General features: G+C 39.1%; 1 non-coding gene across 1 annotated transcript; it reads left to right on the top strand.

Annotated features, from left to right (window-relative positions):
• The first annotated feature begins 3,828 nt into the window (after positions 1-3,828).
• LOC118661308 lies at positions 3,829-3,934 on the top strand. The gene has a single exon (XR_004969277.1). It is a non-coding gene; the product is annotated as a U6 spliceosomal RNA (small nuclear RNA).
• The last annotated feature ends 17,850 nt before the right edge of the window (positions 3,935-21,784 follow it).

Below are 21,784 nucleotides of genomic sequence, written 5' to 3'. Positions count from 1 at the left end.
TGCCCTGCACTTTGGTAATTTGCTTTACTTCTTTTAAGGAAGCAAGCGTGCCATTTAGTAAATTATTGGTATAGTCACTAAGTGGCAAATGACTGGAAGAACTAATGCAGTTCCCTAACATCCCTAATTAAGAAGCCCAAGAGGAGCCCTGGCTGGGTGGCTTGATTGGTTGGAGCATCATCCTGTACACTAAAAGGTTGTGGGTTCAATTCCTGGTCAGGGCACCTACTTGAATTTTGGGTTTGATCCCTGGTTAGGGGTGTTTACAGGAGGCAACCAATTGATATTTCTCTCAAACAGTTTCTCCTTCTCTCCCTTCTTCTGTCTCTAAAAATAAGGCTGGTCAGTGTGGCTCAGTGGTTGAGCATAGACCTATGAACCAGGAGGTCATGGTTTGATTCCAGTCAAGGCACATGACCAGGTTGCAGGCTTGATTCCCGGTGGGGTTGTGTGTGTGTGCTCACGCATGCAGAAGGCAGCCAATGGATGATTCTCTCTCATCATTGATGTTTCTATCTCTCCCTCTCCCTTCCTCTCTGAAATCAATTTTTAAAAAAATTTTAAATCAATAAAAACAGAAAAAAAAGTAAGAGGACCTTCTTATCAGGAATATTTACTAATTACTTTGAAACCTATTTGTTTACTATTGAATTGAAGCTGACAGCTAACAGTGAACATGTGTAGGTGTTAGATGACAGAGTTTAGAGATGTAGGTATAGGCTTTAACTAAATGTTTTTTTAAAATATATTTTATTACAGAAAGGAAAGAAGAGGGATAGAGAGCCAGGAACATCGATGAGAGAGAAACCGATCAGCCGCCCCCTGCACACCCCCCATGGGGATATTACCTGCAACCAAGGTACATGCCCTTGACCAGAATCGAACCTGGGACCCTTCAGTCCTCAGGCTGATGCTCTATCCATTGAGCCAAACTGGTTAGGGCTAAATGTTTCTTTTTTTCTTGCTCCTCACCCAAGGATATGTTCTTATTGATTTCAAAGAGAGAAGGAGAAGAAGAAGAAGAAGAAGAAGAAGGAGAAGAAGAAGAAGAAGAAGAAGAAAAAGAAGAAGAAGAAGAAGAAGAAGAAGAAGAAGAAGAAGAAGAAGAAAAAGAAGAAGAAGAAGAAGAAGAAGAAGAAGAAGAGCGAGAGAGAGAGAGAGAGGAGAGGAGAGAGAGAGAGAGAGAGAGAGAGAGAGAGAGAGATATCAATGTAAAAGAGAAACATCAACTAGTTGCCTTCTATACCTACCCCTACTGGGGACTGAATCTGCATTATGTGCCCTGACTGGGAATCGAGCCCAAAACCTTTTGATGTAGGCCCTACACTGTAGGGGATGACACTCCAAACTGAGTGTCATACTGGCCAGGGCACTAAATATTTCAATTCCTTCAATAATTGTCACACATCTAACAGTCAAAGATTATAAAGTATGTTAGTCATGTCCTGGAGGCTTCCTGTAAAGCAAGTTCCAGGAAAAGCATTTTAAAGTACACTTTGCTTGAGATAATAGGAAAATAGAGCTAGCTAAGCACAAAACAATGATAGCTCAAAAAATAACAATGGTCATAGGGTTTAGTTTCTGCCTTTTTGCTTTAAAGATAATGCTATGATATGTCTTGCAGAAACTTTTTTTTCAACCTGGTTAAATCACCTGACCACAGTGACAAAGGCATCAAGCAAGATGACATCAGGAATTGGACTATTCAGACCAAGGGAAACCACTGAATCTTGCACAGGAACTAACCAGTGAGCCTCATCCTCAACCCCTGACTTCTAAACCTCAATCTCGGCCTTTAAAAATCCTTGATCAAAAGCCATCAGAGTTTGGATTTAAATCAATAACTTCCCATCTTGTTCTCCTGGCTCTCTAATAAATGACTCCAATTTCTCCACTGCAAAACTGGGTGTTCAGTATTTGGCTTTGCTGTGAGTTGAGTGGATAGACCCCCTTGTTCTGTAACAGAATGCATTTATCATACAGCTAAAATACTATCCTCACTTTCATCACAGATTTTATGAAACCCTACAAGTCTTTTTCGTACAATCTTTGAATAATGATCTGTTGATTTGAATCTCAACATACATAGTCAATTGAACAGTCATCTGGGAAGTTATGTAGCACTGGGAAAAACGTAATATTGTAATGTGAATATACTCACAACAGTGCCTTAAAGAACTTCAGCTATATTCCCTCAACATCCCCACTTCGTTTGTAGAAGAAGAATGATTCATCTCTATACAGATAGGTACATCAATAAATTCAATATACACAAGAAAATCCAGAGAATTAGCGGGCATTTGCTGGACCGGGTAAATTGAGATCTGGAAAATGTAATGAGGGAGGATTCACAGGGGGCAGAAGCCAGACCAGAAGGCCCAGACCATATGCTTTGAAGTCGTCAGCAGACATCAGCAGATATTTGTGATAAGGGATGGCAGCTACAGAGAGTTCTTGAAATTATAGGAGGAACTAATGACATTGCTCATTTTTGAAATGAAAAGTTTTATCTTTATAATCACTAACTGGTCAGCTTAAAATTTTAATAGTTGTGAAGAAATTGGAACAAACTGTGGGGTAATCAATTTGCAATCACCCAGATGAGGACAAGGTGGTGGAGGACAGTCAGATGTGCTTTGTGAGGACACACGATGCCAAGTCAATTTCATTTTCTTCCCTAACGAAGTGCCAGAACTTTAGACAGGGGAGAACAATAGATGTAATCTATCTGTGCTTGAGAAAGACCTTTCACTGTACTGCACAGCAAAACCCTTACCAAGGAGATAGAAGGCTGTATCTTGTGGGTGGGCGGGCAGTGATGAGGAAGGTCAGGAGGCATCACAGCCCAGGGAAGAGCTGAGCCCACCTCGGCTTCTCTGAGTGTCATCATTCACAAGCATGCAATACAACCCTCAACATTCCCAAGCAGCCAGGAGATTCGCTTAAGTGGGTTGTTACTGACTTAAATTTATGTTATAAAAAAAGTAGCCAAATAGGTGAAAACAGGATTTTCTGTCTGATTTATAAAAATATACTGTATTTTTAAATGGGAGATATCTATAATACTATCAATAATAATAAGTACATATAAAAATAAAAATCATATCATCTCTATAAGTATACAGTTCTAAGTTCTGGTCATTTTTCTAAATCTCCAGAAAATATAACATGTCTTGATTCAAATTATGTAAGACCTAGTAAAAGTAAATTAAGATAGCTAAAGTCTTCTTATATTAAGAATAAAATAGTGACTATTACTAATTTCCAAAGGTGTAATTGTCAAGTAAATTAGAGAAATAAGATATTTAGATATTAATATCTTATGTTAATATAAGACATTAAAAAGGGTAATTTCCAACAAATTACAAAAAATAAAATATGAATAAAAGTGCACGTAATATTGTTAGTATTGTTTTTATTTTATAGCACTCTTCTTTTTGGTCATCCATCTCAGTCTGAACTGAATTAGGCTCAGTTTTGCAAAACATTGCTAAAAAATTCTTAAATATTATTGTGAAGCATTTACCTACATTTGTGATCAGGAAAAGTTTTTAAGGGTTTCAGGAAAGTTCCCAAACCACTTTATCAATTCATCTGTGTCATGCATCTTATAGCAATCACATCACTTCCATTTCCAGTCATATTTATACCCATGTGCCCTGACATTTAATAAAATAAATAATTTGACTATTTTAAAAGGCTACAGAAAACCCACACAAGGGGAAACAGAAAACGGAACCATCGATGGTAACTACAGAACTGCAAGTGAAAGCAATCCCGTGGAAGTGTTTGTACTTTCTACATTAGTGTTTTCAATTACAACACACAGCGCTGGCTTCACAGCACATATACTAAAACTGGAACACTACAGAGAAGATTAGCATGGCCCTTATGCAAGAATGACACCCTGATTCATGAAATATTCCATATTTGAAAAAAATAAAATAAAAATAAATCTCAACACAGATGGCAGGTTAAGGGGGTACTGAGTTACACATAAAGTACTGAGAGCTTCCTAAAATAGTGTTCATGTCACAACTATCCAAACCTCTGGAGAATTTTCATAAGAGTTTATTTAAGCCAGAATTGCGGACAATTGCCAGGAAGCAAGATCTCAAATGCTCTAAAGAGTGATAGTTTGGCAATTTCTGTTATGCATTTGGAATTAAGGAGGGAAAGTAAGGAAGATTACACGGAGGTGGGAGAAAGTGAGGATTGCATTACAGGATAGTTAATAAGATTAAGTGGTGGTCACACTTATTTCAAAGGTGTGTTAACCTAGATGCCCAGAAACAATAGACAGGGCTGCTTAAGGCAAAGATAAACCTTTTACTAAAGAAGTTATATGCCTGGGATGTGACTACCCACCATGACCTGTCGAGTCAGGAATTTATGATTAGATCACCCTGTATGGTTACTTTCCATAGAACCCCTTTTTCCTTTTTCATTCATAAAATGAGTATTTAATATTATAGCAACCATAAAGATACATAGATGCTGGATGTATTAATCTCTCTCCTAAAATTTATCTCAAGAAAAGAATACCACAGAAGTAATAGTGTGTCCTTATCTATAATAATAAAAGGGTAATATACAAATTAGACTGGATATCCTCTGGACATCCTTCCAGACATCCTTCCTGACCAAGCCAGGGGCTGGAGGGAAGCCAGCTGGGTCCCGGGTGCCTGCGGGTGGCTGGAGGAGGGAAACCAGGGTCCCGGGTGCCGGAGGGAAGCTGGTGCTGGCAGCCAGGGGAAGGAAGGCCTGCTCTTGCACCAATTTTCGTGCATCGGGCCTCTACTATTTATTACAAAAGCAGTCGCCTGAGCCAGGTCTACCAGGCACTTTGAAGGGAAATGGTTAAGTGAATTTCATCAACTCAGTGGGATGGTTTGCAAGCACAAAATTCAACATTATAAAAACTGAAGCAAAATAATAATAATTGTTAAAGTGGGTAAAAGTCAAGGTGGCATAGAATAGTGAAAAAACTCTAGGAAGTAGAAGACCCAAAATATAAATCTTAAAGTGCCTCCAAGGTATTGTGCATTTTAAGAGGCCCTCTCCTTGATGAAATTCTGGTCAGGTTCAGTGGTTCTCAACCTTCCTAATGCCGTGACCCTTTAATCCAGTTCCTCATGTTGTGGTGACCCCCAACCATAAAATTATTTTCGTTGCTACTTCATAACTGTAATTTTGCTACTGTTAGAATCGTAATGTAAATATCTGATATGCAGGATGTATTTTCAGGGGTCATGACCCACAGGTTGAGAACCACTGTAAGCCATCTTTTTGAGTAGGCCTCAGACTTGGGCTGTGACCTGGGCTGCCTCAGTTTTAGCAAGAATCCTTTCAAATGAGTTCAGGGAGAATCTGAATCTTTGACATCTGATCACTGTCCATATATGATCAAGGTCCTCATCCCCCACCCTTGACATCTAAGTCCTTGGCCCACCTTAAGCAAAAATCCCAATCCTATTAGGCCAGACTAGCAGACTGTCTTCCCACCTCCTCTCACTAGTTTGATGTCTCTTCCTTGTAATTTTCCATCCTGGGACCGCTCTCTGCCCCCTGGCTATAAATACTCAGCAATCTTTTCTGTATTTGGAATGGAGCTGGGTTTTATACCAAAGACTCCTCGTATTGCAATAGAACTGAGTAAAATATGCCTTTATACTCGGCATCTGGCTCCATTTCTCTTTCACAGTACAGCCTCCAACTTCTTGTAAAATGCGGTAATTTAAATAGTCTTTACCATTCATGACCGGCTTCTTGGCCTCCAGCAATGTAATTCCTCTCATAAAAGCTCATCATGGAGGGGTGGGTAGAGGCCTGCATCTGGAGTGACTAGACTTGCAGAAGGTGATATACATCCTGGTAGATTTGATCAAAGCCCAAAGTAGAAAAACCACAGAGATGGCTTGCTCATTTACAATGTGAAATAGAATTGTCTTAGGGACAGCATGTTACCATGGACAGCATGTTAACAAGCACAGCCTGTCCTTGGAGAAAAGCTACACAGAAAGTCAAATTACAGGATGATTTCTTCCTAAACATGATATCAGAGCAAAGGGAGTTAATTATGTGGTTTGAAGTTTTAATAGCATGAGATTTTGTTAGGCTGATGCTTTCTCCACGCTGGTTGAATATGTACTACACAAACCCTCAGTTTCTCTGCAAGGCGGGACCCAGACAACTGGAATGGACACAGTTTACATAGCTCATTCTCATTGACACATTGTCTTTCCTTTCATATGCTAATCCTTTTAATCAGATAACAGTCAATTGGGTTTTGCTGAGGGCATACTTACTGTTAAGGTGACTTTGCATGTCCCCTGCCAATGGGGTTCAGACTGTAGGATTTCTTGGCAGGATATGAATTTGTATAGTTCTTTCTGTATATTGCATATCACAACAAGGCTTCTCTAGTGTGTTTTGTAGTCTTGATATTTGAAAAGGGACACCGGTGATTGAGGCTCAGCTTTGCCACCTACTGTGGTGTAGACAAGCCTCACTGACATTGTGGAATCAAATAAGATTGCATAGTTGAGCGACTTTTGCAAACTGTAAAGGGCTATAGAACGTAGGTTTTTTGACCCCTGATTCTGTGTTTATACCATCTGAGAAGTCACAGAGGTGCATACACTGCCGGAAAGTCTTACTCATCCCCCGCTGTGTGTAGCAGAGTCCTGAGAAGAAGGTAAAACATTTGTTTACTTTCCCCTTGAGCCATCTATTAATTGAAGTCCTCCTTCCTAGGAATCAGATTCCTCCTCTTTTTCTCTCTGTTTACTCTTTCCCCAAGCCATCCCCATTTTTTCCTCTCCCCTCTGCTTAACTCTCAGGGTACTGGGGTGTTGGGAGTAGGTGGCTCAGATTCTAAAATTCTCTGCATTCCCCCAAATTTAGTCTTAATAAGAATGGACTTAATAAGGGAAATACTAAGAATTTGTTTTATTTCTCACTAAGTATTGAGCAGCCAGAGTATCACTTTAGAAATACTGTATGTTGCATTTCATCCTATCCCATCATCTCTAAAGGAGAAGTCTACAGGACACTCTCAACTGTGGATTACACTACATAGCAAACATCCTTCACCACAGCCCGAGGAACTGGCCTAAGTGGTTACAAGCTGTGTGCCTAATTATGAGGGCACTTCTTTTGCTGGTATTAGGAAAGAAACTCCTTCAACCATATATGAATTTACAAGTAAAAATTACCAGCTTCCAGAACCTTGAGCAATAAATGTCTGTTGTATATAAGCTCCCCTCCCCCCACCCATCTGTGGTACTTTATTATAGAACCTAAAGTTTAGAGTCAAGCATCGAAGATTGACTTATTCAGCCAAATGTGGAGTTGAAGAGCAGACCTGGGCCTCTCTGTAGGTGTGTGTTCTGTCCGTGTGTGCACAGGGCACTGTGTATTTATGTTAAAAATTTTAAAGATGCATTAGAGGTTGTTGCAGAAGAGGAGAAGGGGGAGCAGGAGGAGAAAGAAAATAATAAGAAGACAATGAGACTATTGAGAATTCTTCCATGGCCTAAAGATCATAAATCAATTTGTGACGTGGACTTTTCTTTCTTCCAAAAGCTTCCCCTGAATTTAATATGCAACATGGCCTGATGCTTGTCCCTGAGTCTCAGACACAGGCATTTAATTTGGTAATAATGTGCAAGTTTTTCTCCGCCCTGCCAATATTTCATTCCAGCGGAAGGGTTTCCTCCTGAGCTACTCTTGGCTGCAAATGAGTGAGCAAGTGAAATAAAGGAATAAAGAAGCAATCGACTATTCAGGCAGGAGAAGCAGTGCCAAGGTGGAGAGACGAACGCCTTCCTATACCCATGGGACGTGAAATCACCCATCACCTGCTCAGTCCAATCAGTAAAGACCAGAAAACCTCAAATGAAGAAAAATCACCGCTCAAGAGAAAAATATTTCTGGCTAACATTCTATGGATTAAGCCAGAGTTTGTACCAACCCCTTATGTTTGATCTCTCCCTGTGAGTTGTTACAGATACTCAGAAATGGTTTTTCTACCTCTAATAGTTACACATTGAAACAATTTGAAACACTGAGCCTACCTTTGAAAAGTTAACCCACATTTTTGCTATGAATAGCTTAAGACAAAACAGACAGTATTTCTAAGAGCGAGTATAAGCTTAACTAGAATATGTAATCATCATAGAGTGTTTTGCAGAAATTTACAAGAAGATACTACAAATGATTAGGATCTCACCTAGTCTTTGGACCCTCCTTGTTCATGTGACTGTAGATGAGGATGATACCTGTCCTACTGGCATTGTGAGGGGCACAGAGTTGATGTGCAGGGTGAGTGGCAGCGGTCAGCATCGTCCCCCTTTGGTCATTGGAAAGATGACTGTGAGAAAATGCTCTCTATGAGAAATAACACACAAGCATCTGATATACACGTTTGTTTGTTTTTAACCTTGCCAAAATTATATTAAGGGAGCTATTATAATCCCACAAAAGAAGGGATTGGGTCCATAGAAGATCACAGACAGTGTCCACCATCTTATCTGACTATGAATTCCTATTATGGAAACTATTTCTATATTTCCTATAATGGAAATTATTATGGGACTTCTAAATATTTGTCAAAATATTTCAATTTACTTCATTTTATTCATTCTCAGGGCAGGATGTATATATCAAGCTATGTTGATAGAAAACAGTATAAGTTTTAAAATTAACATCTGAAACAAACAACAGTAGATGATGAAGATTTATAAGATATTGGTGAAGTATCACTCAAATAAATTGAAACACCAAGGAAGGTCATATTTACTCCAAGTCATTTTGTTGATTTAACTATTCCTATTTTGGAGTAGAGAACTATTTTACCAGGCACTAAAATCCAGCCGTTTCTTTATGTTCCTCTCGGGTACTCTTTCTATAATATTAACCCACCGATCAGTACTTTGATTGAAATTTTTGATATGAAAGATGGCCATTTACCAGACTAGCACCAAATGAACTAAGATTGCAGGCTATAATGTCTCTTAAACAAAATTTCAGTGTAAGCTACAAAGTTTGTAGCATTCATGGTTATGAGGAGAAATGAATAGTTAGTTTGTTCAAAAACTGGCAATTTGACACAATGCAAATATATATTTTTTAATATGTTTTTAGCCCACTGCCTATATTTCTAACCTATTTCCTTACAGTGGGTATAAACAGGAAATCTAATGATGCTTCAGGGGGAGCTGGAAGTGGTGGGCAAATCTCTGTCAGGTCACTCATACTTAACACCAATTAAGCATAATGAAAATGTGTCCACGGGAGAAAGAGGAAAAGTACCCTCTATGAATGTTAAGAAATCTGACAAGAGCTTTCAAATTGAAAAATCAGAGGCACAAATTACACATAAAGCCTTGACTCTCAAGTTCTTGGTCCAGCTTTTAGACAATTATTCAGGGAGTACTTATTATCCTTATTATTTACTTACTAGAGGCCCAGCAAATGAAATTCGTGTGCAGGTACAGTCCCTAGGCCTGGCCTGTGATCAGGGCCATCTTCCCCAGCTGCCTGTAGCCGGCCCCACCCTCCGATGCCACCCACCTCCGGTTCCCCTCGCAATCGGGTGATTAGAGCCTGACGACCAGGGAAAGGGACTGAAAGGAGGTCAGTGCACCTCATAGTGACTGGTCGAGCGGTTGTTCTGCTGTTATGGTCTATTTGCATATTACCCTTTTATTATATAGGATGGTTCAGAAGTCTTTAGAGAGAGAGAGTAACTGTTGTAGTCATGAAAGCTGATCTTGTGGGAGAATGTATACAAGTTATATAATTCCATAAGGAAGGTAAACTGTAAATTCAGAGAATGCCATGTGGGTCCAAAATTAATACTCTCAATAAGACCAAAAGAGAGAAACATTTATCTGGAGAGTTAAAAACTATAATTAGAGAGCATAGGACATAAAAATGTAATCCTGAGAAGTGCCCCTCCATCCTGAATGAGTTACCTAGACCCAGCTTCTCTGTGCAAGGCAATGTCTACCTATACAATGGGTACATTAAGTAAGGCTACATGTCTCTGGTGCACAAATGTCCATTTTTGGAATGTAAACATTTATGAAGTTACTAAGATGGAAATTCTGTATAGAAGAGAGTTTTTGTCTGTTTTGTCCAGAATGAGATACCCAATCCTAGAAGTTTCTGCCACCATCTGCCTCCAATAAGGGTATGTTGAAAGAATGTCAGTAGGGACACAGTAGTGAGGGGAAGGACAGCCTCACAGATGTCCCTGGCACTTCAGGATGAAACACAGTTACCTTTGTAATTTCATAAGGGACATAACTTGATTAAACAAAATCCCTGTAGTAAATGGAGTACTTACATCGATATGGTCATTTCACAAAGAATTCTGCATTAAAAGTTCATGAGAGAATAAAATACCAAATCTACAGTTTTATAGTATTAAGGACTTTTGAAAGCCATGAAGAGTCTCTCCAGAGAAGGGACAGTTCAATATACTCCAAATTTATAGAGCATTTCCGGGGACCATGATTCTGGATTAAAGCAGACACTTGATTTTGATTACTTTGCAGTGATCTGTGCTCTAAATAACTAGCCCTGATATGGACAAATATATTAATGTCAAGGGCTTTAAAAAATTACCCACAAATGTAATTTCCCCAAACTGGATTCTAATAAGTCTAGTACAGCATAGATATGAATATCATACTTTCTGGCATGATTGCTGTAAGTACATATCTCAGGATTTTGATTAAGAAAACTGTTTGACATTGACAATCTTATCACATACATTTTTTTCTCAAAAAAATTGGAAAATTCTCAATAATAAACTTCTTTGAAGTCAGGAATTTTTTAATATTATACACACACACACACACACACACACACACACTAGTAGCCTGGTGCATGAAATTTGTGCACATTAAAAGGGAAGTAATTGCACTAACTGGCTTGGCTCAGTGGATACAGCATCGGCCTGTGGACTCAAGGGTCCCAGGTTTGATTCCGGTCAAGGGCATGTACCTTGGTTGCAGGCACATCCCCAGTGGGGAGTGTGCAGGAGGCAGCTGATAGATGTTTCTCTCTCATCGATGTTTCTAACTCTTTATTCCTCTCCCTTCCTTTCTGTAAAAAAATCAATAAAATATTTTTTTTAAAGGAAGTAATTAGCAGAGACATTTTTAATATTGCTATTTGCCCTTTCTCTATAATAGAAGTGTGAGAGATGAAAGGAAATTAGTAAAATGCATATGAAAATCATATATCAATTTACTAATAAATAAACAGTAACAAAAGGATATAACAACAACAGAGGCATGATATGAAAACAACAAAAACATGATATGAAAACAATAAAAACATGATATAAAAACAACAGTGATGCAAACAATGACTGATAAAGTGATTAAACTTATTCTAATATCTCCCTGTATACCACATTAAGAGTGAAAACACTTTCAGAGTGCTTGACTAATTTCCCTTGTGATGAAATATTTAGAACTTTAACTGTAACGTCACATGCTCTTCAAACTCGAGAGAAAACAACATATAACTGACCATGTGGGAAAACAGGTTCAGGTAGGAACATGCCTACTCTGTGTAGAGTTTGTCCTTGTGATTTATTAATAGTCATCACAAATGCTGGCATCATGGGAAACGGTCATCAAATCAATTTAAATAGGAGGCCAGTGTCAGATGGGGACAAATTAATTCTTGGAATCAGAACAAACTCTTCCTCTGCAGATCCTGTTAATACTTTAGCTTCGATAATGTTAGGTCGTAATCTTTTGATAATAAATCTGGTACCATTACAAAGACCCCATTTACTATTGAGATTTCTCAATAGCATGACAATTGCACCCACTTTCAATTTTAATTTATGACATGGCATTCCCAAAGGAGTAATACTATTAATAAATTCTATTGGAAAATTTTCCTTTTCAGCACATCTGTGGAATCAATGGGATCATCACTCAAATATGTGTGAAAATCTCCATCCAATATATCTAAATTTTCTTCATTTAATTTTTGAACATGCTCATTTTTTGGACAAAGAATTGCATGTTTAAATATATTTTTAATATTATCTATAGCAGTGGTTCTCAACCTTGGCTGCACATTAGAATCACCTTGGAATCTTTATAAAATCCTGATTATTGGGACTCATCCTCTGGAAATTGTTTCTTTGTTATGGGGAGGTGCCACAACATTAATAACAAAGAAACAGAATTTCTGGAGGATGAGGCCCAGAAATCGGGATTTTAAAAAGATTCCCAGGTGATTCTAATGTCCAGCCAAGGTTGAGAACCACTGATCTATACATATAGTATTTCCAAAGGTAGCTTCTGGCTGTGATGTTACACCCAGGGTATATATATATATATATATATATATATATATATATATATATATTCATGTCTATGCATGTGCAAATGTATTTATGTGTAAATATTTATGTGTAACATATACAGTTATGTGTATGTCTATATATACCTAATATGCTAAGTGTCTGACCAATTGGTCCACCATTTGGTTGAACACTCTACCAGTTGCTATAATGCACACTGGCAACCAGGAGGCAAACACTCTGACTGGTAGGTTAGATTGCTGCTGGAGTCCAGCTGATCGAGACTGGGTGAGACAGACTGGACACACCCTGGAGCTCTTCTGTGGTCCCTCCCCAGCCAGTTGGCCCTGATCAGTCCCGATGGGGACTGGGTGAGACCGGCTGGACACACCCTAGAGCCAACCTCTCATGTCCCTCCCCAGCCTCTAAAATATTTCTTCTAATTAATTTCCTTTCAATGTGCATGAATTTGTGCACAAGGCCTCTAGTGTATATATATTTAGTCAATTTATTAGCTCTGAATTTAACACATTGTATGAGGGAAACGTATTTATACGTTTTACGTTGACTGGTAGTAGAGCACGGGACACGTATTAATATGTTTTTTTATAGACTAGCAGTAGAATGCGGGTAACGTATAAATACATTTATTTTTATACTTTTCTATTGCTCTAAAGGGATGCTAACATGCAGATATACGAATTCCAAAGGACAAAATTTGAGTCTCTAACACATACAATGATGAATTATGTATGTACTTCCAGGTATAACGGTAATCAATCTATTCAACTGCAACAATGGCCCGTGCCAACTGTTAGCACTTGATAAAAACTACCCGCAAACAATGTGTTAATAGTTTTTAAAGTAAGGATACTAATATCGCTGAGGAAAAAAAAATACTTCTACTGATAATGCTATCAGAACAATTTTTCAGAAGAGTTTTGTGTGATTAGCTCAAAGCCAGAGATCAGAATCCAGTCTTCTGAGTCTTGGTCCTAAATTTTTATGAAAGTTCTCAGAGCTATCTCCAAATATATGCTAAAATCCTTATAAAAGTACTAGAGGACTGGTGCACGAAATTTGTGTATTTGGTGGAGAGTCCCTCAGTCTGGCCTGTGTCCTCTTGCAGTCCGAGAGCCCTCAGGGGATGTCTGACTGATGGCTTAGCTTATAGTCGGACATGCTTAGTGCTGCTGTGGAGGTGGGAGAGGCTCCCGCTACTGCCACTGAGCTCGCCAGCCATGAGCCTGGCTTCTGGCTGAGCGGTGCTCCCCCTGTGGGAGGGCACTGACCACCAGGGGGAAGCTCCTACATGAGCATCTGCCCCCTGGTGGTCAGTGCACATCATTGCAATCAGTTGAGTGGCCTTAGCATATCATTAGCATATTATGCTTTGATTGGTTGAACAGATGACTGGATGACTGGACACTTAGCATATTAAGCTTTTATTATATAGGATTCATTCTAAACACTGTTCCTTATCTCTTTTCCTCCCCATAGCTCAGCATTATCCTATATAATAAAGAGGTAATGGGCAAATTGACAATCACTCCAACACACAAGATGGACGCTCCCATGTGGTCAAAGATGGCCACCCCCATGGGGACACAAGATGGCCAGCAGGGGAGGGCAGTTGTGGGTGATCAGGCCAGCAGGGGGAGGGCAGATGGGACGGACCAGGCCTGCAAGTGAGGGCAGTTGGGGGGGAGGGGGCAAAGCCTGCAGGGGAGGGAAGTTGGGGGGAACTAGGCCACCAGGGGAGGGCAGTTAGGCTTTGATCAGGCTGGCAGGGGAGGGCAGTTGGGGGCAACCAGGCCAGCAGGGGAGCAGTTAGGTATTGATTAGACTGGCAGGGGAGTGATTATGGGTTGATCAGACTGGCAGTTAGGGGCAATCATGCAGGCAGGCAGGTGAGCAGTTGGGAGCCAGCAGTCCCAGATTGTGAGAGGGATCACAGATTGGAGAGGGTGCAGGCTGGCTGAGGGACACACACCCCTGTGTGTAAATTTTGTGCACTGGGCCTCTAGTTTCTTATAAAAATGATCATAAATGTAGGTATTAAGACAAATTTGGTTTTATAAGTATAAAAAGAATAGATTAATAACCAGTGGTCTTTATTTATTAAAATTATTATTTTCATTTTATAACATGCTAATTTTTAATGTAATAACTTAAAAGATGATTCTTTTGTAAGAGCTCCCAAAGAAAAAAAAAGGTATTTTCTACTTTATACCTAGTGTAAAAAAGTTGAAAATGGATTACATTTATAATGTCTACAATTTTTGAAATGATATTAAGTTATTTTACTAGGTCAGAAAATTGGTGTGTTCCTCTGCTTTTCCTTAGCCTCAATAATGAAAAATAGGAATTCTGATATATTAAATTCTCATCCCTCACAGCATTATTCAGCTTGACTGTGGTAAAATATCTTATTCTAGCAGAATTCTGTGGGTTTTGCCAGCGGGTTCCAATAAGTCAAGGCATTCATGGCAATGGATAAGTAACTCTCAGTGTTGCAATTGGATTTAACTCACTCTACGTAAGTAGGACTAAATTTTAAAGCCAAGTTGATATCATCATTATGCAACTGTCAACTTTGTCCAGGAACAGGAGAGAGTCACCCAGTGGGTAGTACTGGAATAGTGTTTCCTATTAATATTATATACTTAGTAATGACTTGAAAGGTCTGCTTGTTATTCTTAATATTGAACATGGTCCTGGTCACATTGACTAATAAAAATCAACAAACTTTCCTGGCCAGCGTGGCTCAGTGGTTGAGTGTTGACCTATGAACCAGGAGGTCACGGTTTGATTCCCAGTCAGGGCATATGCCCAGGTTGCGGGCTTGATCCTCAGTGTGGGGCGTGCTGGAGGCAGCCAATGAATGATTTTCTCTCATCATTGATATTTCTATCTCTCTAGCCCTCTCCCTTCCTCTCTGAAATCAACAAAAAATATATATATATTTAAAAAATCAACAAACTTGGAATTCTAATGTCAAATGATATTAGACTTGCACTCTGTTTTTGAGTTGGGATACAAATGTGCACTATTTAAGAAGTCCATTTTTACATAAAAATAACTCAGGTTTTGGAATCAGACTATGTGTAAGACCCAACTCTGATACTACACATATTCATCAATAACTGATTTACACTTCCTGATTTTGTTTCTCATTTTAACAAAAAAAATAATTTCAGCCTTGAAGAACATTTGTGAGACTCAACTGAGATCATTTTTGCCTATACAAATAAAAACTATTTTTATTATTAGCAGCAAGAATCACAGACAAGAGGGAAATGTTTCTTACTTCAGTTTCCTATAGATAAAGGAGACGGACATTTTTCACTGATGTTGTAAATAAAGGTGCATGTTTCAATTCTTTATTGTATTCTCAGCAACTTAGATTTCTATACAAGAGTCCTTCTGTCCTCAAACATAAACTTAACTTCTATCGTCTAAGGAAATGAAGACATAAGTTGTCACTTGCCATAAGTAGAAAGAATGACAGAGCCAATTGCATCCCACTCTACTTGATTTACTTATCCTTCCCGTCCAGAGGATTTTCATCTTGTTCATGGTTTTCATATTTCTAGAACAAATTTTATATTTTATAGCAAGCATGTCAAACTCGAAGGCTAACAAGGGCCAAATAAAAGAGGCATGTGGCCCGCAGGCCACGAGTTTGACATGCTTGTTTTATAGAATAACAGCAGATCAGAGTAATTTCTCAAGGTACACATCATCATAGATTCAGTTGCATGTTACAGAAAACCCAAAGTACCAGGATTTTCTACCTCCTGTATGAGAAGTCAAGAAGATCAACCTGGAGAGAATGACAGTGCAGTGATGTGTTAAGGTTCCTCCCTGAGCTCCATATCATTGTGTCTAGTGTTTGACTGTAGCCCTTATGATCCAAGGTGACTGGTGGATCTTCAGTAATTGCATTCATTTTTACACAGAAGAATGTTAGAGGGGCAAAGAAGGGTAAATCCTGCCCTCATCCATTGTTTAAAGGAGATGTTCTGATAATATCAAAAAGTACTAAGAGCACTTCAGTGTTCAGAGGGCAGGTGAAAAGGCAACTACTGCAGAAGAATAAAAGGAGAATAAAAATTGGGGGGCTGTTAGGTAGCCCCAGAGGCCACACTTTCCTTTAGAACAGAGCTGGTTCCGAGAACAAAAGGCACACACCAGCTTTCTATGGAACACAAACAGCCTAGAAACCTTTTGTACCTCTCTTGCTCCTGTCACTACCTTGCATCTATGACCACTTAAGCTGAAAATAATGACAATAAAGGAAGGGGAAGAATAGGGCTGCCCATAGTTGCTTTGTCTTTCAGTCCTTCCTTTCTCAAGAGTGAGACCAAATTTGAGAACTTTGGTACAATGTGGCCACCAAGAAGTGAAATAAAAACAGCTGAGTTTGTATATTTTGACTATGCTATTAATAATGAAATACATATGCACACACATACTATGAAATGCAAAATTTTAACCAAGTGGTGCATAACCTGATAGAAGGTAAAGCACTTGAGTCCTACCCATAGGTGCCAAAATAATTAGGAGATTACTTGAGAATCATTTTCGTTTTCCTAGGAGATAGCAATATAAATGAATTTGAGAAGGAGCATTGCATGCAGTAATATTTCTTTGACAAACTGTTGGGCAATATTTCATGTGCACATTAATAAAATGATGATTTTGAAGCACAAAATGTTTTATATGAACTATTAAATAATTATCTTCCCAAGTCTTTTTCATCAACTGTATCTCTCGTATCTAATTGTTTCATGTTGTCCTACAACAACTTTGACAGTGGATCCAGGCAAGGAAAATGAGCCTGCTTAATCTTTTCTTTATTTCTCAGAAAGAGTGCTTTTATCAGAACGTAGGCAAGATAGAATCACGACTGTAAAAACAATTGATAGGCCCTTTGTTGAGTGATCAGTTCTTGTTTCTTTTCCAACACAATCTAGCCTTGCTTTACCATACTCAAACCCTGATAACAAAAGTATTGAGGTACACAGTCACCAGTTTCCCCACAGTGAGAGCATCCAGTCTCAAATATTCTAACCTCCTCACCACTATACTGTAAGAAGCTCTGCTCCAATCCCCCTTAGCAAGATCCTCCTAGTGCCAGGGACAGTTGGCTGCAGGAGATAAATGATCCTTATATGGACTGTGACTGTAGCTGCATTTTTGGTGGTTTCTGGTTGATCAACTTCAAAACTGATGTTTAAAATCTGCATCTAAAATGATATAAAATATGCTCAACTCCATCTTATGTGTTAAATAAAATGGACTTTTGAATTTAATGCCTTCCTGCTTTCATTTTCACAAGCAAGTAGGATAAATAAAACAAAGGCCAATGTCACCTTTCTTAAAAATCACAAAAGTTGTATTGGGAGAAAAAAACACGGAGATTTGATTATTTTCAGTATGCGGTGTGTGTGTGTGTGTGTGTGTGTGTGTGTGTGTGTGTGTGTTTCTCTATTTTTTGTTTTGTTCAGTTTTTTTCCCAGTATGCTTTGAAAACTAGCTTGCCTATCAGGTAGAAATTTGCCAACATTTGTTTTTAATTTGGGTTACTATTTAGCTTTGACTTCATCATATAATTAGAACAGTTCCTAGCCCATGGTAAATTAGGATTAAATGTGAACTTCTGTTAATGTTACTACTTGTGCTCAAATAACTTTTATCTGAATTTCCCAGGCTGGAATTATGATCTCTCTTGCATGATCAGTGTTCCTTTGTAATAAAGAGCAGTGATTCATACTGTTTGGAAAAGAAAATCACAGGAAAAAGCGTTCTTAGGCTGTCTATTGGAAATGCTGGCTTTGTAGGGTCGATTTCATTATCGTGTTAGAAACACTTTTGCCCCAAGTGCTTCTCCTGGTCCTGATTCTTAATTGTTGTTGTTCTGTGGTGTAAAATATTGATGACATTGGTCAAAAAGATTGACAGCGGCATGAATTGTTATTAACCAGACTGTTGGTTGCGGCTTACATTTCAATACACACCAGGATGAAACAGGAGCCCTAGGGGAAAGTGTCCATTTTCATTCTCTCTTCCAAATGGACAGAAATGAACCCTTTCATGGCTTTCTTTGCCATGTTCTTTTTTCTTTGAGCAATTAAAATGCCACTTATTGATTTTTACCTTGAAACATAAAATGATTCATTATTTACCAATGCAGGAATTGTCATTTATCATAGTTGGAAATCATCTAGGAAGCTCAAAATAACCAATGATGTAACTGTTCTCAGGTCAAGAACCAAGGGCACGAACAAAGTACAGGCTGGAGAGAGTACCCAACCTCAAACCTCAGGGGTGTTAAGGTTGGCCTTGGAAAGATAAAACAAACACGAAACAAACACAAAACAGAAGCAGAGCAGGAGAAAGTTACTCCCTCTCCACACGCCCAGCACACACCCCCTGGCAGACACACTTGGAGAGGGAACGTTCATTGTGTAGTCAAAAGCTTTTGGGAAACATTCATCACTTTGTGTCTTCGTGCAGCAATGAAATCTGACTAGCAGCGTTTCCTCTGGTCTTGTCATCCATGGCTCCTGTAAAAGGTTTATCCATATGGCACAAATTAGTATGGATTACATTCACATCTGTGCGATTATTTTTGTGAATGTCATTTATAATTAATACTGTGGACTGAGGAGCAATAGGGGAGTGAAAGATGGAAATCACACATCCCAGGAGTGAAAAAGACGTGACCCTTCTACCTGACACTCCTGTTTCTCCTTAGATGCCGACTCCGTCTTACAAAATAGAAGAGACCCTAGCTGGTTTGGCTCTGGAAGAGACTGCATCTTTTTGAGGATATTTCCAGGAATATTAGTCAAATCAATCATACGGTAAATTTTAAGTTACATGTTGATTTTTAAAGCTAAGCTGCCAACTGTCTCATGGACTGGTGAACTAATGAGTTTTAGTCCAGCAACAACTGTGGGTCTTTGCATGTTTATTATAATGAGCTGTGCAGCAAAATCACTTTCAAGGGTGTTAAACTGTATATTCTCAGGTGGAGTTGCAAACCTGCTGAAGAGGAAATGAGGAAGTGGCGTCAGAGAATCTCTCTGTAATAGGCTCTAGGAATGATTCTGATGGACAAAGCCCATCTAGAGTTTGAGCCCCTCCCCCATTGCTAGCCCATTCCCCAGTGACTAAATAATTAGCTGTATACTATTCAGGAACATCTCATTTCCTATATCTGTTCTTTAAACAAATCATAATAGCAAAGAATACAGAGTATGTATTAGAATGCACAGTCCATCCTCATTTCCTCTAAGCCAATGGTTCTCAACCTTCTGGCCTTTTAAATACAGTTCCTCATGTTGTGACCCAACCATAAAATTATTTTCGTTGCTACTTCATAACTGTAATGTTGCTACTGTTATGAATCGTAATGTAAATATCTGATATGCAGGATGGTCTTAGGCGACCCCTGTGAAAGGGTCGTTCGACCGCCAAAGGGGTCGCGACCCACAGGTTGAGAACTGCTGCAAGCGATCCATTCAAACCAAACGTCTCACTTTGTATTTCACAGACAGGTTACCATCTTATGTGTTCATAGTTAATTTTGAATTCCTCAACTGTAGGTATAGACTTCTTTCTCTGGTTGGTAAAAATATGTTATCCACACCTCTCCCCTCCCATTCCTTTCTTTTTTATTCCTCACACTATAACTACATAATTACGTTTAATTCATATTTAATTTGTTTGTAATTTATAATGTATTCTTAAACCCCTAGTCTTATTTCATAAACATTAACAATAGTGTTAGATTCCTAACTTAGTAAGATGAAAATTTTACCACATGAGTACAAATACCTCACCTCTGAGTCACTATGACCCCATCCAAGTTGCTATGAAATGTCTATCAGCTAACTGCTGGAATGGCTCCTCATTTCATGTTAAGCAAACAGTTGATACCACTTGTTGGCATACAGTTCTTCACGGCATTTCCACATGTCCTGTGATAGCTTTGATGCTAGAATATCTTGTAAAAGATACCCGTAGAATAAACAGCCTGGGAGGACAGAGGTGTCTCTCTCTAAGGCAGAGGGTAGACTTGTTTCTGACCAGCACAGTAAATATATTGTCTTCCTAGGGACAGAGCTTGGGCAGGTTTGCCAGCTGCTCTAATTGAGACTGGGGCTTTCCTAAGCTTGGGGTTCCCAGTAGTGTCCCATGCCCACTGTGTATGCAGCACCCACCTGGCCACTCCCTTATGACTCACACTGGACACATATCTAATGTGAAGCTTGGGCTACCTGCTGTGTCATGGTAATAACAACCTAGGAGTTTCATGGCTGCTATGGTCTGTTTGTATCCCTCCAGAATTCATGTGTTCAAATGTAACCCCCAATGTAATATCAGGAGGTGGGGCCTCTGGGAGGTGATGAGGACATGAGGATGGAGCCCTCATAATTAATACCCTTATATAAGAGCCCCCTCACCCCTTCCACACATCCTGAGATCCACAGGTCGGAAGTATGGGGTCAGGATGCCATGATGGTCAGGCTCTGCTGAGAGCTCTCTTCCAGGTGCAGATGGCCAGACATTCTATCATCACTTATGAAATTCGTGCATGGGACGAATTTAACATGGGACCCCTGTTAACTTTAATATAACTCTATTTTGTGCCTTAACCTATGGAAATGTATTCTTTATCTAAATTATATAAGCACTTGGCATGTCTTAATTGTGATCTAAGTTTCCATTTATGCTGACCTCTAAGTGAAGGTGTGGGTCTTTTTCATTCATCCTATTCCACATTCTATAAGCATTATTGAGCTTGTCCACAACAAAGTCTTTGAATTATGTTTGAGATTCTTTTAAATATAGTATATATATATATATATATATATATATATATATATATATATATTTTTTTTTTTTTTTTTTTCTTTTCTTTTTTTTTTTAGTTGAAGTTGAGGTACAGTATAGTTTCAAGTGCACAACCCAGTGATTAGACATTTATTTAATTTACAAAGTGATCATCCCAATAAAGCTAGTATCATTGAACATACATAGTTATTATAATACTAGAGGCCCAGTGCACAAAATTCCTGCACTCAGGGGGCAGGGGGTTCCTCAGCCCGACCTGTGCCCTGTTACAATCTGGGAGCCCCGCCATTGATCACCCCACAGAGGGAGGCCCCGCCCACCTGCTGCAACCCACTGGTCAGTGGCCTGAGCCTCCCTCTGCAGGGCCATCATGGGGTGATGGCTGGGTCCCAACCAATCGCATCACACCTGCCTTGGCTGGCCTGGTGCCAGTGGGTGTCATAGTGTGGTCTTCCAGAAGGTCATCTAGATGGTTACTCTGCTGTTCAGTTGTTCTGTCAATTTGCATATTACGCTTTTATTATTGTAGATATTTATCAACTATATTTCCTATTCTGTACTTTATTTCCCAATAAC

This window comes from Myotis myotis, unplaced genomic scaffold, assembly GCF_014108235.1.
Source record: "Myotis myotis isolate mMyoMyo1 unplaced genomic scaffold, mMyoMyo1.p scaffold_m19_p_1, whole genome shotgun sequence".
Classification (NCBI taxonomy): domain Eukaryota; kingdom Metazoa; phylum Chordata; class Mammalia; order Chiroptera; family Vespertilionidae; genus Myotis; species Myotis myotis.
The sequence above is the reverse complement of the archived record's forward strand: the minus strand, read 5'-3'. Positions and strand labels throughout refer to the sequence as shown.